At 45.7% G+C, this 16,077-nt stretch overlaps 1 protein-coding gene across 2 annotated transcripts in view; it reads right to left on the minus strand.

Annotated features, from left to right (window-relative positions):
• Positions 1-16,077, minus strand: part of LOC147200769 (potassium voltage-gated channel subfamily KQT member 5-like) — a 141,533-nt gene that overhangs the window by 77,303 nt on the left and 48,153 nt on the right. The window lies entirely within an intron of this gene.

Here is a 16,077-nt window from a genome sequence, read left to right on the forward strand (position 1 = left end):
GTCTGGAGTCAGCTATGTAGTCTCCATTAAGCTTTGATTGATAGGTGAAAGGGCAACTTGAAAAGCAACTCAAATGGAAACACTTTGGACATTCCATATTTCGCACATGATTACACTTAAAGGAGTGAGAATTCAGATTCTGAAGCCAAGAGAACAGTATGGGTGATACAACTAAAAGGAGGGAACAAAAATGTCATACATACAAGCCATGTAGCCTCTGGACTTCACCGTACACTGGTATATTTTGCCGCAGCAAAAAATGCAGTTTTGATTACTTTTTCGATTCAGAATCATGTGTTGTTGTTCTTTTACCATGCCCATTTGCCTGCATTCTGAAGCGAGATTAAATCAGAAACGATGCTAGAAAAAAAGAAAAAACAGTGGCTATTTCGGTTATTGTTGCTTTTAGAGTAAAGAAAATAAGTCAACCACAGAGTGCAAATATTTCTGTACACATGCAAAACAAGGTCAATAATAATGAAGTGGGGTTTTTTCGATCAAAATTGTCATTCTTTTTGGAAGAAATGATCCAACCATTGTTTTTTTTGTTTTTTTTATATGGCTTGCACTCATCAGAGTGTGAGCTGGAGCCTATCCCAGCAGATATCAGGTGAGAGACCAGGTATGCCCTAAACTAGTCAGCAGCCAATCACATGGCACACATCGTTTACACTCAGATTCACAACTGTCAATTTAGAGTAAATCTAACATATTTTTTGAATGTAAAAGGAACCCAGTATTTTTTTTTTTTCTGCTTGGCTCTCGACGAAGGCGGCCGCTTTTTGCTCAGCTCCTGCCCTCACCCCCACCCTCTCCTTGCTCGCCACTTAGTCTTTGTGCTGTCTTTGTCTAACTTTTCCTAGCCTCCTACCGTATTTTCATCCGAAGAACTAACCATGGAATTAGTTGGCTGGTCTCTCGATGCAATCAACAAAATTTTTTCGACGAAAAGAGCAGGCAGTGGGGAGCCTGCTTGCCCCCCAGGGACATTTGCTGCCGGATACGCCCTTGATCCATGGAGAAAGTGGAGAATGGCGTGCCCGTCAATACTGTCCGTTGAGGAGGTGGAAGACATCTACATTATCGGCCTTGTGATAACAGGTATGCTGCTGTTTGGTGTTGGCAGCTTTCTGTTCTATCGCAAAATTCAACCGACGGGAGCGGCTTTATTGGAAGGGAAGAAGCTGCCGGTCATTCTGGATGGTTTGGCGCGAGTGTCCAACACTCAGACTCAAGCGGTGACTGAGCTCAACCGCAATTTGATGCGGTTTTGGAGCGACTCCGTACGATCGACAGCAACATGGAGAAGTTGGAATCCGCGCTGCGGAAAGAGATTGCGGATTTGGCTGATTGGCGCCATCGAAGAGATACAGGCCACGGACTCAAGGCTGTCTGAAATTGTTGGCGGCCGTCCCTCCAAAACAAACAACGCTATCTGGCCCTTTCCCCTGGATGGAAGTACGCATGGAATCTAGGGCCCCCACCATCACCCCCCTCCTTCTCGGCCATGGACTGATAAGCCGGGACTGTCTTCATGAGCAGACCTCGACGAAGCAGCTATGACCTGTACACGCATACACATACACAACTGGACAACCACACGCGCATACACATCCTTATTATCACCGTCTTCATCGCTCCGATTCTTTTTCCCATGTGACGTGGTTCGATCTGCAGAGCGCTCGTGTTGTCCGTGCAGCTGGTCAGGACGGCCGCGTCGCGGTCACCCCCCCTTCCCATTCATCCTCCCCCTTATTACATGTTATGTCTTGTGACTTGTTGTAACTGTCATATGCTTATTTATGTGCTAGGGTCTTTTTTTATCCTGGACTTAAATTATCCTCAGAAGAGGATAGTTCGAGCGTGTTTTTTTTTTTTTTCCTCTCCCTACCCAGCGTTTTCCTTTCTGAACTCTGACTGTAATTTCCCCATTGCGGGACAAATAAAGGGATATCTTATCTTATCTTATCTCTTATACCTGGAGAAAACACAAACCAGTGCATACAAGTATGTACACTGCCAGTGTTAAAACAGAATGTCGGTGTTGCATTAACACCATTCAGTCATGAATTAGCTAAGATGTTAAAATGACACTGTTAAAATGGTCTGTCACGTGATGGATAAGATTGATTGGTGACTGATTGGTGTTTACCTAAAATTGAAACCATGCCCTTACGTAATGATTGGAATTCACTGGTTATAGCCAAAACAATTTTCTTTGGCAGCATATTCCTCCTTGCTTGCATGACTGAACCAAGCTTCCTGAGAGGAGACAAAATGCTCATATGATGGTATTGGATGGAAAAAAAAATTGCCTCAGAACTTGGATTCCACTTGAATTTTCTGTTTCATATTATTTACAATGGATAACATGAATTAGCCAATAATCAATTTTATTTAAAATATATATGTGTGTCAGTCACATGGGCCACTTGTATGTATGTATGTATATATATACAGTCAAACCTAGGTTTGCAAGTGTCTCTGTTCTCGACCAAATCGGTTTTTGACCCAATATTTCGAGTTTTTTATACCTCGGATTACGATGGAAAATCGGTTCTCGACCAAACTGAGCGCACTTGAATGCGCCACTTGGCTCCTCTCGCCTTCCTTACACGAGGAATTGACGCTTCCTCGGGTAGACGAGGAAGTGGCGCTTCCTCGTGTAGCGTTCCATTGTGAGCAGACATGTTCAAGAAAGATTTTTTTTTTTTAAATAGCGTGGTTTCCGTTTTCGAACAAATCGGTTTTCGAACAGCCTTCTGGAACGGATTATGGTCGAAAACCAAGGTATGTTTGTAGAATATAAAAAAAATTCCTCGTCTCACCCCTCGGGTAGTGTCCATCCTCCATTCAGCTCGGGTCCTCGACCAGAGGCCAGGAAGCTTGAGGGTTCTGTGCAGTTTCCTTGCTGTTCCCAGCACTGCGCTTTTCTGGACTGGGATGTCCGATGTTGTTCCCGGGATCTGTTGCAAGCACTCATCTAGTTTGGGGGTCACTGCCCGAGTGCTCCGACCACCACAGGCACGACTGTCACCTTTACCTTCCAGGCTCTCTTCAGCTCCTCTCTGAGCCCTTGGTATTTCTCTAGTTTCTCGTGTTCCTTCTTTCTGATGTTTCCATCACTTGGGACCGCTACATCCACTACAACGGCTTTCCTCTGCCCTTTATCTATGATCACGATATCTGGTTGGTTCGCCATTACCATCTTGTCAGTCTGGATCTGGAAGTCCCACAGGATCATTCTCCACCACCTTCGGAGGTGTTTCCCATTTTGACCTTGGCGTTTCCAGTCCATACTCCGCACAGATGTTTCGGTAGACTATGCCAGCCACCTGGTTATGGCGTTCCATGTCGGCTTTCCCTGCCAGCATCTTACACCCTGCAGTCATGTGTTGGATCGTCTCAGGTGCCTCTTTGCACAACCTACACCTTGGGTCTTGTCTGGTGTGGTATATCTGGGCCTCAATGGCTCTGGTGCTCAGGGCCTGCTCCTGAGCAGCCAGGATGAGTGCCTCTGTGCTGTCCTTCAGGCCAGCCCTCTCTGGCCACTGAAAGGACTTCTTGAAATCAGCCACTTCAGTGATGGTCCGGTGGTACATCCCGTGTAGGGGCTTGTCCTCCCATGATGGTCCCTCTTCCAGCACCTCATCCTCTGTTCCCCATTGTCTGAGACATTCTCTGAGTATGTCATCCATTGGAGCCTTCTCCTTGATGTATTCATGGAGCTTGGATGTTTCATCCTGGACAGTGGCTCTCACACTCACGAGTCCCCGGCCTCCTTCCTTTCGGCTTGCGTACAGTCTCAAGGTGCTGGATTTGGGATGGAACCCCCCATGCATGGTTCAGAGCTTTCAGGTCTTAACGTCCGTGGTCTGAATCTCTTCCTTTGGCCACCTTATTATTCCTGCAGGGTATCTGATCACTGGCAGGGCATAGCTGTTTATTGCCCGGGTCTTATTCTTGCCATTGAGCTGGCTTCTTAGGACTTGCCTCACTCGCTGGCGGTATTTGGCCGTAGCCGCTTTCCTTGTTGCCAGTTCGAGGTTGCCATTGGCTTGTGGTATACCGAGGTACTTGTAGCTGTCCTCAATGTCTGCTGTTGTTCCTTCAGGGAGTGAGACCCCTTCAGTGCGGACTACCTTTGCTCTCTTAGTCACCATCCGACTACATTTCTCAAGCCCGAATGACATCCCGATGTCGCTGCTGTAGATCCTGGTTGTGTGGATCAAGGAGTCTATGTCCCTTTCGCTCTTAGCATACAGCTTTATGTCATCCATGTAGAGGAGGTGACTGATCGTAGCTCCATTTCTGAGGCGGTATCCATCGCCTGTCTTGGTGATTACTTGGCTTCGGGGTTTCAGTCCTATGCAGAACAGCAGTGGGGAGAGTGCATCACCTTGGTATATGCCACATTTGATGGACACTTGGGTAATTGGCTTGCCATTGACTTCAAGTATACAGCGTGTATATATATATATGTGTATAAGATCTCTAAAATTGTTTAAAAATGTTTTATTCTCTTTGTGAATGCTTCAGCACTTTTAAAAATGGGATCGACACACCAATGCCATCGCCTATGACAGGGTGCCAGATCATTGCGCTTGGGCTGCTGCTGTTCATTATGCAGTCGAAGCTATGGAAGACGCAATTGGGTACAATTTAATAACAGGAAACATTTAGGATTGAAAACAAAAATTGTGATTTGTTCTATATTGTGATTTATATTAAATCAAATATATCATCGTGACAGTATTTTCCCCATATCGCCCAGCCCTAATGTCTTTGTATGAAAACAGTCCAAAAAGGTGCAAAAAAGATTATGGACCGCTGCCCATTCAGGTGATTGAGCATTCCCGTACTGTAAATCTGAATTCATCCAGTGAGGTTGGTGCGTTGAGCACCAACCTCTGGTGACCCGTTGAGTACCAGACCAAAACTGCTACTTGTACTCCAATTTATACAGTCTGTACCAACTGTCACACACAACAAGCTTTTTCACCACAGTTCCATTTGCTGGATCATAGCAAATTCATCGATGGACACTTTATAACATTATCTCTCAATTCAGATGTAAACATGGAAAGGAATGTTTAAGTGTCTGCTGGATTTGGTGCGCATGGATCTGTAGCGCCTGCCTGAGGGGAGTAGCTGGAAAAGGTGGTGGGCAGGGTGCGGGGGATCCAGGAGGATTCTCCGTGCCCTTGTCTTGATTCTTCTTTGTGGCGGCCCCAAACCAAACCGTGATGGAAGAACACAGGATTGATTCGATGACTGCCATGTAGAACTGACGTAGCACCTCCTGTGGCAGGCCATGCTTCCTCAGCAGCCTCAGGAAGTACATCCTCTGCTGGGCCCTTTTCAGGATGGAGATGGTGTTGACTTCCCACTTCATGTCCTGGGAGACTGTGATTCCCAGGAACTTGAAGGTCTCGACGATTGACACAGGGCAGTTGGATAGTGTGAGGGGCAACTGTGGAGAAGGATGTTTCCTGAAGTCCACGATCATCTCTACAGTCTTGAGTGTGTTCAGCCTGAGGTTGTGTCGGCTGCACCAGAGTTCCAGCTGCTCCACTTGTTGGCGGTACGCAGACTCGTCGCCTTCTTTGATGAGACCGATGACCGTGGTGTCGTCTGCGAACTTTATGAGTTTGACAGCTGGACTTGTTGAGGTGCAATTGTTTGTGTAGAGGGAGAAGAGCAGTGGAGAGAGGACACATCCCTGTGGGGCTCCAGTGCTGGTGGTGCATGTTGATGATGATGTTGCTCCCAGTCTCACCTGTCCGTCCCGTCAGGAAGCTGAGGATCCAATGGCAGATTGTAGGGGACACACCGAGGTGGAGAAGTTTGGGGGTGAGGAGTTCCGGGATGATGGTGTTGAACGCAGAGCTGAACTCCACAAACAGGATCCTTGCGTAGGTCCCTGTGCTGTCGAGGTGCTCAAGGATGTAGTGCAGACCTATGTTGACTGCGTCCTCCACAGACCTGTTTGCCCGGTAGGCAAACTGAAGAGGGTCCAGCAGGGGTCCGGTGACGTTCTTTAGGTGGTTCAGCACAAGGCATTCAAAGGACTTCATGACCACAGACGTCAGGGCGACAGGCCTATTGTCGTTCAGTTCCGATGTTGTCGATTTCTTGGGAACTGGGATGATGGTAGACTGTTTGAAGCAGGATGGGACCTCACACAGCTCCAATGATAACATATACCACATTTACAAAAGCAGTATCTTCCTAAAGGAGTAACATTTAATTGTCTTTTTTAAATACATCAAACTGATATGGACATTGTTCAGCATGTTGGAGTGGCCCTTAACAAATTTTCCAATGACTTGCTTGGTCCCATTGAAAACTGAATCGCTCAGCCCTTGTGTACAATGTATTGGACAAATAATATAATGATATGAAAAGCGGACCATCTGAAAATTGTGGCACACACAACAGCATTTATGAATTCCCCGAGCTGATCTGGGACACAGAGACCACAGAGAAAGGCTGGATCGCAAAACAGTGCAAGCCTTCATTAAAATGGCAACACCTGCCACTTCCCACCCACTGGAAGACTTACAGTATAATTTATCCATTAAAGTGGTGTGTTATGTGCGTTTGTGTGTCTATATATGCATGTCTGAGAGGTAGAGGGTGCATTTGCATGATCGCCATGGATAAGTCTCTTTACTTCACACTGCGGACGACGGAAGGGTAAAGCATATCTGTCTGGCTTGATGTTCTTTGGTGACTCGCTTCACTCCATCCAAAGGAAATAGTCAGATTTTACAGTTCAGTTGAACACAACACCTCCAATCTTGACTGAGGAGCCGCAGGGAGAACAAATAAAAACCGAATAAATACATTCACATCGACGGAAAAGTAAATGTTTCACCGGACCAAAGAGTACCACTGAGATTTATTTTTCTTTCTACAGTCAAGGATGAAGTGGTGTTTTCAATGTTAACAGTTTGTCATACAATCCCCTTCAGCTGCACAAGCAGCAAGGCAAGGCCAGGTTCATTTGTGAGCATTAGAAAAAAAACAATAAATAAACAACTCGTGAAGAAGCTTGAATGCACAGGCGGTAGGGCTCAGTGGCAAATTAACTCTTTTCAATAAAGTGCCCCCTCAGGAGACAACGGCATACTGAACAATGCCAGAGTGTGTCCAGGAGTGGGGAATGGCAAAGTGTTGTTTCAGGTGATTATACATGAATATGTACATCATATAAAGTAAGACACATCAACATGCCAGCTGAAGGAAGTGAAAAATTGCAGCCTTGCGTTCATAAAAATATTTCAAATAAAACGACTGGGAATGGGACTCAGGAGAGAGCGGCTCAGTATGTGAGAATTTAGCAATTAGGGCTTGGTGGGCCCAACCCCCCCCCCCCCACCCCCGACAAAAACAGAGAAAAAGAGTACTTGGACGAACGTTTCATCAAGCAAGAGCAATTTCAGATACAGTTGTACCTTGAACAATAAGTGTCCCAACTTGGATTGCAATTATGAGCTGTCACTAAGGTTATTTTTTTGCTTTGTTTTATGATCAAAACTCTTCCTTATAAGCAACCTTCAGTAGATTTCACTGCTCGAGTCAAATATAAAGACAATCACAAACGCAATTTCTTTCATTTATTGAATTAGTGAAACACATAAATACATAATGACGACACTGGCAAAGAGAATGGATTGGATACTAACACAAACTAACTACGTGACTTCAATTCTGCTGTCACTTACAGACCATGCCCTTAAAAATATACATAACACACAATACAAAATGAAAACACTTGCAAGAAGAATGGATCGCACACGAATACAAACTAACCACATGACTGCAATTCTGATGTCACTTATTGGCCATGCCCCCTAAAGGACATGGCCACACAAGGACACGACACACAAATGCAATGGGGCCATGGCAGACTCATGGTTCGGCACTTGCAAATTCATATCAACGATTGTGTACTGAAATGTTGCTAATATCCTTCGTATATAATTCCCCAGACGTCTTCTGATTTCTCTCCAGACATGGTGCTATTTGTACATATAGGTTGACTGTCAGCTGTCATCAATTACACCATCATCTCAAGGAAACTTAGGTGTTCGTGCTATTCCATCCATCTATCCATTCATCTACCCAGCCATTGTCTGAAATGCTTATTCTCACAAGGATTGCAGTCATGCTGGAGTAAACAGTAGTTGGGGTACACCCTGAATTGTTTGCGAGCCAATCGCAGGGCACACAGAGACAAACAACCATTCGCGCTCACAATCACACCTTGGGACAATTTGGAGTGCCTAATCAACCTGCTCTGCACATTTTTGGTATGGGGGAGGAAACCGGAGTACCCAAAGAAAACCCTTTTTCAAACCCTGTGCCGCGACACACTGGTGTGCCGCGAGATATTGTCAGGTGTGCCGCGGGAAATTACACTATACGTATGCCTGTGCGGTCGATCACCTGGAAGAGTAATCATGCAGTACTCTTCCATATCGGGAGGGAGCAGCAGCAGCTAGGAAATTGCGTTATGCTTCGAGACAAGCGAAGTTACCGATGCGAGGCAATACAATGAAAGGTATTCATTTAGATTTACGTTTAGTGGAAATACAACGGCACCAATGTTCCCTCTAAGCTACGAAGCTGGTCGCACACTCTCAGCGCACCAGAAAACCTATTCAACGCAGTGAACGCACTGCAAATGAATCAGATGAATAACGTTTTTTTTCTGTATCAATTTGCTGTGTAATTCAGTGAGTGACAGGTGGTGTCCAGCCAATCACATGATACGATGCAATGACGCTATGCAGCCAATCACGGCATTGACAGTACTTGTGCATGTTCTCTGCTCCATAAAAGTAACAGTGCAGCGGCGATAAGTGACGCTAATGCTAATCTTTTATCATGGCGAAACGTGATACCCTCGACTCCCCAAACCAAAATAAGAATGAACTGCAGTTCTTTTAAGTTGGAATGACTGTTGGAGTATGCGCAAATAAAAGAACAAGCAGTGAAACTGGGTGAGATATTTTCTTTTTCGAGTGCGAAAGGTCTGCTCTGCAAAACATGCAGCAAACCTTAAGCTGTAAGCACATTTTCCGATGGAAAAATACGGACAAAATGGAAACTGGCAGAAAACTCATTTGAATGATGTTGGAATTATACAAAGACTCAAGATGGGAAAAGGGATTGGTACAATATTGCAGGAGAGCGCAAACGACTGGGAGAAAAAGAACCGGCTGTCACACAGAAAAAAAAAAGTTAAAGTTCTAATTGACTATATTTTACTTGCCATTAAAACAAATGCACCAAATATTGCATTGCTATTGATTTGATTCCTCTTCAATGTGTTATAATATTGCGTTAATTTTCAATGTAACCCCCCCCCCCCCAAAAACGCTTATAGTAACAATATCACACTTAATTGTTAAAATAAGCTTTTTTTCACATTTTCAGGTAGTGGTGTGCCGCGGGATTTTTTTCAATGAAAGAAATGCGCCTTGGCACGAAAAAAGGTTGAAAAACACTCACTTAAAAGATAGTTGGCTAAGTTTACTTCATGCTTGACCTTTAAAAATGGTACGATAATTATCAGCACCAACTGGACAACCGTCATAGTATTTGAAGTACCGCACCACTGATCACTTTATCTGTGCTCGATAACTCTCCATATTGTCGCACGGCTCCCATTGGGTGGTCCGACTGCACAATGGTACTCTTACATTATGGAAAGTCTATACTTATAAGTCATGTCCTTGTTTATCGCAGTTGCTTGTTCCTGCAATACGAGTGTAACTCATACTCCAGGAGACACATTTCTTCTCTGTTTTACATGTGTGTTTACGTATTTACTTGGCCAATAAAGATGATTCTGATTCTGATTGAGGCATCCCCACTGCCCACTCCAGCCTAAAAACATCACTCCATTCCACCACCTCCTTGCTGATGCCACAGTGAAGGTTTCAACATGGTGGCCATAACTATCCAGAACTCCAATACAAATTAGACACATGAGTGTGTCCACAGCAGATGACACAGTATAATAAGTTTCAAGATTGTTCAGAGCAAAGGCGCGCGCACGCACACACTCAAAACACACACACACACACACACACACACACACACACACACACACACACACACTCTGCAACACAGTGTAATTATGCTTGAAATAAAGGATTTGGATGTTGAGAATATACATTTTATTTCATGCCTCAATCGCTCAATTTCTGTCTGTGCTTGAGACACTGTTAGTTTGCAAAAAAAATAAAAAAAAGATCTAAAGCGATTAAAAATGTATGCCTACAGTGCAGAATAACATTGAAATATTGCATAATCGGCAGCCCGGTAGTCCAGTGATGAGCATGTCGACTTCACAGTGAAGAGGTACCAGGTTCAATTCCAGCCCCAGCCTCCCTGTGTGGAGTTTGCATATTCTCCCTGGGCCCGCGTGGGTTTTCTCCGGGTACTCCGGTTTCCTCCCACATTCCAAAAACATGCATGGCAGGCTGATTGACCACTCTAAATTGTCCCTAGGTGTGAGTGTGGGCGTGGATGGTTGTTCGTCTCTGTGTGCCCTGCGATTGGCTGGCAACCGATTCAGGGTGTCCCCCGCCTACTGCCCAAAGACAGATGGGATAGGCTCCAGCACCCCCCGCGACCCTAGTGAGGACAAAGCGGTTCGGAAGATGAATGATTGAATGAATGAATATTACATAATCCACTGTATTTCCCTATCATCAAAGGACTGCATGCATGAAGCAAAATGAGAAATATGAAAATCCTACAGTAAATATAAGGATGTACGTCACGGTGGTTCTGTTTGAATTGCACATGAGATTGAGAGCTCTATTTTTGTGACCAATCCAAGTTTGGTGCAAAGTGCGTTCAAAATTTGCTCAAAGTCAGGCTTGACTGGCAAATGGCTTTGAAGTCAAGATGGCGCCCGAGTAGGCAGCTGTGGCCGTCGCCAAGCCTTGCTTTTTTTTTTTTTTTGTGTTTGTTTTGTCACTTTGTGTTTGTTGTTACGTCGTGTGCACCTGATGTGGACTTTTTTCAGCATTTTTTGGCCTTGACATTCATCAAGGAGGAGACTCTGTGCTTGGTGGTTGCGCCTTCTCTGCAGCATGGATTTTTTCACAGCCCCGCTTTGTTCAGCGGAGAGATCGGTGCTGTTGAACGGTCTGCGGCTGGAATTGGGAGTCGCGGCTTGGAGTTTGAAGCGGATTACGTGGGACAGGAGAAGTGAACTAATCTCTTTTCGTCAATGGACGCTACGGCTTCGTGTTTGCTTTCAAAACTTAGCTTGTAGCAGACGTGTGCACATTTTCAGCATGACGTCTCTGATCCACGGGTGAAAGGACACTTTGATCCTCTCCTCTTTCATCTATAACTGCTTCAGACAACAAAGTGTATGCAAAAGTGGTGAAGATTGCACGACTGTCTGTGTCCTATGTGTTGTGTTGTGATATTTTGTTATTTTGACTTCAAAATGGCGCCGCGAGAGTGGCTGCCTTTCCAGCAGCTCCTATATTTTGTTGTTCTACTTCTTCCTTTCATAACTTTGCTGCTGTGAATTGGGAATTTCTCCATTGCGAGACTAATAAAGGTTTTCTTATCTTAAATTCGCTCAAAGTCCAGCTTGACTGGCTTTTAGACAGAAGGTACGTCAGTCCGCCACTGACGGATGCCCGATTTGCTGATGACGAGAATGTAAAATAATAATAATAACTGACTACCAAGAAGTACCAAGAACTAAACTGAGGCTCAGAGGGGATCGAGCCTTTTCTGTTGCTGGTCCCTCTCTCTGGAATGACCTCCCACTAAACATTCGGCAAGCCTCCTCGCTGCCCATCTTCAAAACCCTCCTCAAAACTCACTTGTATTCTTTGGCATTCGACTCAGCATGACTTAGATTTGTTCTTGGTTTTACTGTTTGGTGCTTTCTACCGCCTTTATTACCGATTTGTCTTACTGTTTATTGTGCATGTTAAATTGCTCCATGTACAGCACTTTGTATGCAGCGATGGCTGTTTGAAAGTGCTCTATAAATACTGTTGACTTGACTTGACTTGACTTGACTTGACTAATCCAGTGGTTCATAACCTTGTCAGAGGGACCGAACCCAACCAGTTCACATGCACATTCACCGAACCCATCATTCAAAAATAAAATTAACATTTTTTACAAACTCAAAACATTTAAAGAACACATTTATTAAAAACAGAAAAAAAGGAAATAAATATTCAAGACATAAGTAGCTTTTTTATTTAATTGTATGGCAGAGGCTCCGACGAACCCCTGAGACCAATTCACCGAACCCCTAGGGTTTGATCAAACCCAGGTTAAGAACGACTGGCTAAGCGCTGATGGAAGTGTGTGAGTGTGTGTGTGTGCGTGTGTGTGTGTGTGTATATATATATATATATATACATGGCGGCCCGGTAGTCCAGTGGTTAGCACGTCGGCTTCACAGTGCAGAGGTACCGGGTTCGATTCCAGCTCCGGCCTCCCTGTGTGGAGTTTGCATGTTCTCCCCGGGCCTGCGTGGGTTTTCTCCAGGTGCTCCGGTTTCCTCCCACATTCCAAAAACATGCATGTCAGGCTGATTGGACGCTCTACATTGTCCCTAGGTGTGAGTGTGGGCGTGGATGGTTGTTCGTCTCTGTGTGCCCTGCGATTGGCTGGCAACCGAAGACGGCTGGGATAGGCTCCAGCACCCCCCGCGACCCTAGTGAGGATCAAGCAGTTCGGAAAATGGATGGATGGATATATATATATATATATATATATATATATATATATATATATATATAGGTGTGTATATATATAGGTGTGATGAAAAGGCCGATACCCGAGAGGTACATCCAGATGACCATACCTGAAGCACTCGAAACTGCCAAACAAAGGCTCCAAGCCTTGTCCAGCCGCCTAAAGCGGTACACGAAAGAGAATGAGGCCAGACGAATAAACAGGCTGTTCACAACACAACCCGCGAAAGTGTACGCTCAGTGGCAGGGTCCTAACAACAGAGCTGACCCACCAAGACTGGAAACTGAAAGGTACTGGAAAGGCATATGGGAGAAGGAGGTTGCACATAACAGCAGTGCACAATGGCTGGTGACCCTGAGAGAGGAGCACAGCAACCTCCCTGAACAGAACCCAGTTACCATAACAGTGGCAGACATACAGGAAAGAGTCTCAGATATGAAGAACTGGACAACACATGGTCCACACCTACTGGCTAAAGAAACTCACAGCACTCCATGAGCGCCTAGCAGCACAAATGAACCAGCTGCTGAGGGATGGGACTCAACCAGGATGGCTAACCGAAGGGCGAACGATCCTGATCATGAAGGATCCCTCAAAGGGTGCAGTCCCATCCAACTATCGGCCAATAACCTGTCTCTCCACAACATGGAAGCTCATGTCAGGCATCATTGCGGCTAAGATAAGTGGACACATGGATCAAGACATTAGCGAAGCACAGAAGGGCATTGGTAGAGATACCAGAGGAGCCAAACATCAGCTCCTGGTTGACAGAACAGTCGCACAAGACTGCAGGTCCCGACGTACCAACCTGTGCACAGCCTGGATTGATTACAAGAAAGCCTATGACTCGATGCCACATACATGGATCACTGAATGCTTGGAGTTGTATAAGGTGAACAGGACCCTAAGAGCCTTCATTGCGAACTCGATGAGGATGTGGAAAACTACACTTGAAGCCAATGGCAAACCACTTACCCAAGTGTCCATCAAATGTGGCATATACCAAGGTGACGCACTCTCCCCACTGCTGTTCTGCATAGGACTGAACCCCCTAAGCCAAGTAATCACCAAGACAGGCTATGGATACCGCCTCAGAAATGGAGCTACGATCAGTCACCTCCTCTACATGGATGACATAAAGCTGTATGCTAAGAGCGAAAGGGACATTGACTCCCTGATCCACACAACCAGGATCTACAGCAGCGACATCGGGATGTCATTCGGGCTTGAGAAATGTAGTCGGATGGTGACTAAGAGAGCAAAGGTAGTCCGCACTGAAGGGGTCTCACTCCCTGAAGGAACAACAGCAAACATTAAGGACAGCTACAAGTACCTCGGTATACCACAAGCCAATGGCAACCTCGAACTGGCAACAAGGAAAGCGGCTACGGCCAAATACCGCCAGCGAGTGAGGCAAGTCCTAAGAAGCCAGCTCAATGGCAAGAATAAGACCCGGGCAATAAACAGCTATGCCCTGCCAGTGATCAGATACCCTGCAGGAATAATAAGGTGGCCAAAGGAAGAGATTCAGACCACGGACGTTAAGACCCGAAAGCTCCTAACCATGCATGGAGGGTTCCATCCCAAATCCAGCACCCTGAGACTGTACGCAAGCCGAAAGGAAGGAGGCCGGGGACTCGTGAGTGTGAGAGCCACTGTCCAGGATGAAACATCCAAGCTCCATGAATACATCAAGGAGAAGGCTCCAACGGATGACATACTCAGAGAATGTCTCAGACAATGGGGAACAGAGGATGAGGCGCTGGAAGAGGGACCATCATGGGAGGACAAGCCCCTACACGGGATGTACCACCGGACCATAACTGAAGTGGCTGATCTCAAGAAGTCCTATCAGTGGCTAGAGAGGGCTGGCCTGAAGGACAGCACAGAGGCACTCATCCTGGCTGCTCAGGAGCAGGCCCTGAGCACCAGAGCCATTGAGGCACAGATATACCACACCAGACAAGACCCAAGGTGTAGGTTGTGCAAAGAGGCACCTGAGACGATCCAACACATAACTGCAGGGTGTAAGATGCTGGCAGGGAAAGCCTACATGGAACGCCATAACCAGGTGGCTGGCATAGTCTACCGAAACATCTGTGTGGAGTATGGACTGGAAACCCCAAGGTCAAAATGGGAAACACCTCCGAAGGTGGTGGAGAATGATCCTGTGGGACTTCCAGATCCAGACTGACAAGATGGTAATGGCGAACCAACCAGATATCGTGATCATAGATAAAGGGCAGAGGAAAGCCGTTGTAGTGGATGTAGCGGTCCCAAGTGATGGAAACATCAGAAAGAAGGAACACGAAAAACTAGAGAAATACCAAGGGCTCAGAGAGGAGCTGGAGAGAGCCTGGAAGGTAAAGGTGACAGTCGTGCCTGTGGTGGTCGGAGCACTCGGGGCAGTGACCCCCAAACTAGATGAGTGGTTGCAACAGATCCCGGGAACAACATCGGACATCTCAGTCCAGAAATGTGCAGTTCTGGGAACAGCATGGATACTGCGCAGAACCCTCAAGCTTCCTGGCCTCTGGTAGAGGACCGAGCTGAATGAGGGACGGACACCACCCGAGGGGTGAGACGAGGATTTTTTTTTTTTTAATATACACCTACAAGTACCTGGTGTTCTTCTAAACCAGATATGTCCAGCTCCGTGCCTGGAGGGCCACTGTCCTGCCTGTTTTCCAGCTCTCCCGCCTGCAACACACCTGATTCAGATGATCAGTTCATCAGCCAGCTCTGAAGCAGCATTAGAACGATCCTGATGATTTGAATCTGCGGTGTTGCTCCTGGGAGAGCTGGAAAACATGCAGGATAGCGGCCCTTGAGGACCGACTTTGGACACCCCTGTTCTAAACAATAAACTTGACTGGTCTACGAACACAGACGCCCTGATTAGGAAAGGACAGAGCCGACTCTTCCTACTCAGGAAACTGAGGATTTTTGGGGTTCAGGGGTCACTCCTTAAGAGTTTCTATAACTCGGTGTGGCTTTTTTAGAATAAAAAATAAAATGATGTGATGTGAAAAACAATTGTAAATGGCACAGCCACCTTATCCAGATCTATATTTATATTTCACTTAATTGAACGGTGTACATTGAAACTGTAACATTTATTTTGTGAATGCAAACACTTTGTTTTTCTTCTTTCTACCCACAATCTTGCTGCTGTAGACTGTAAATTTCCCCACTGTGGGTCAAATAAAAGATATCTTATCGGGCGCACCGCATTATAAGACGCAATCTACAATGCATCCACTAGATGGAGCTACACTCAAGGAAAAACCAACAGAACAATCAGATGTCAGTAAA

Source organism: Hippocampus guttulatus, chromosome 9, assembly GCF_054856545.1.
Source record: "Hippocampus guttulatus isolate MCC_2025c chromosome 9, RoL_Hgut_1.0, whole genome shotgun sequence".
NCBI lineage: Eukaryota > Metazoa > Chordata > Actinopteri > Syngnathiformes > Syngnathidae > Hippocampus > Hippocampus guttulatus.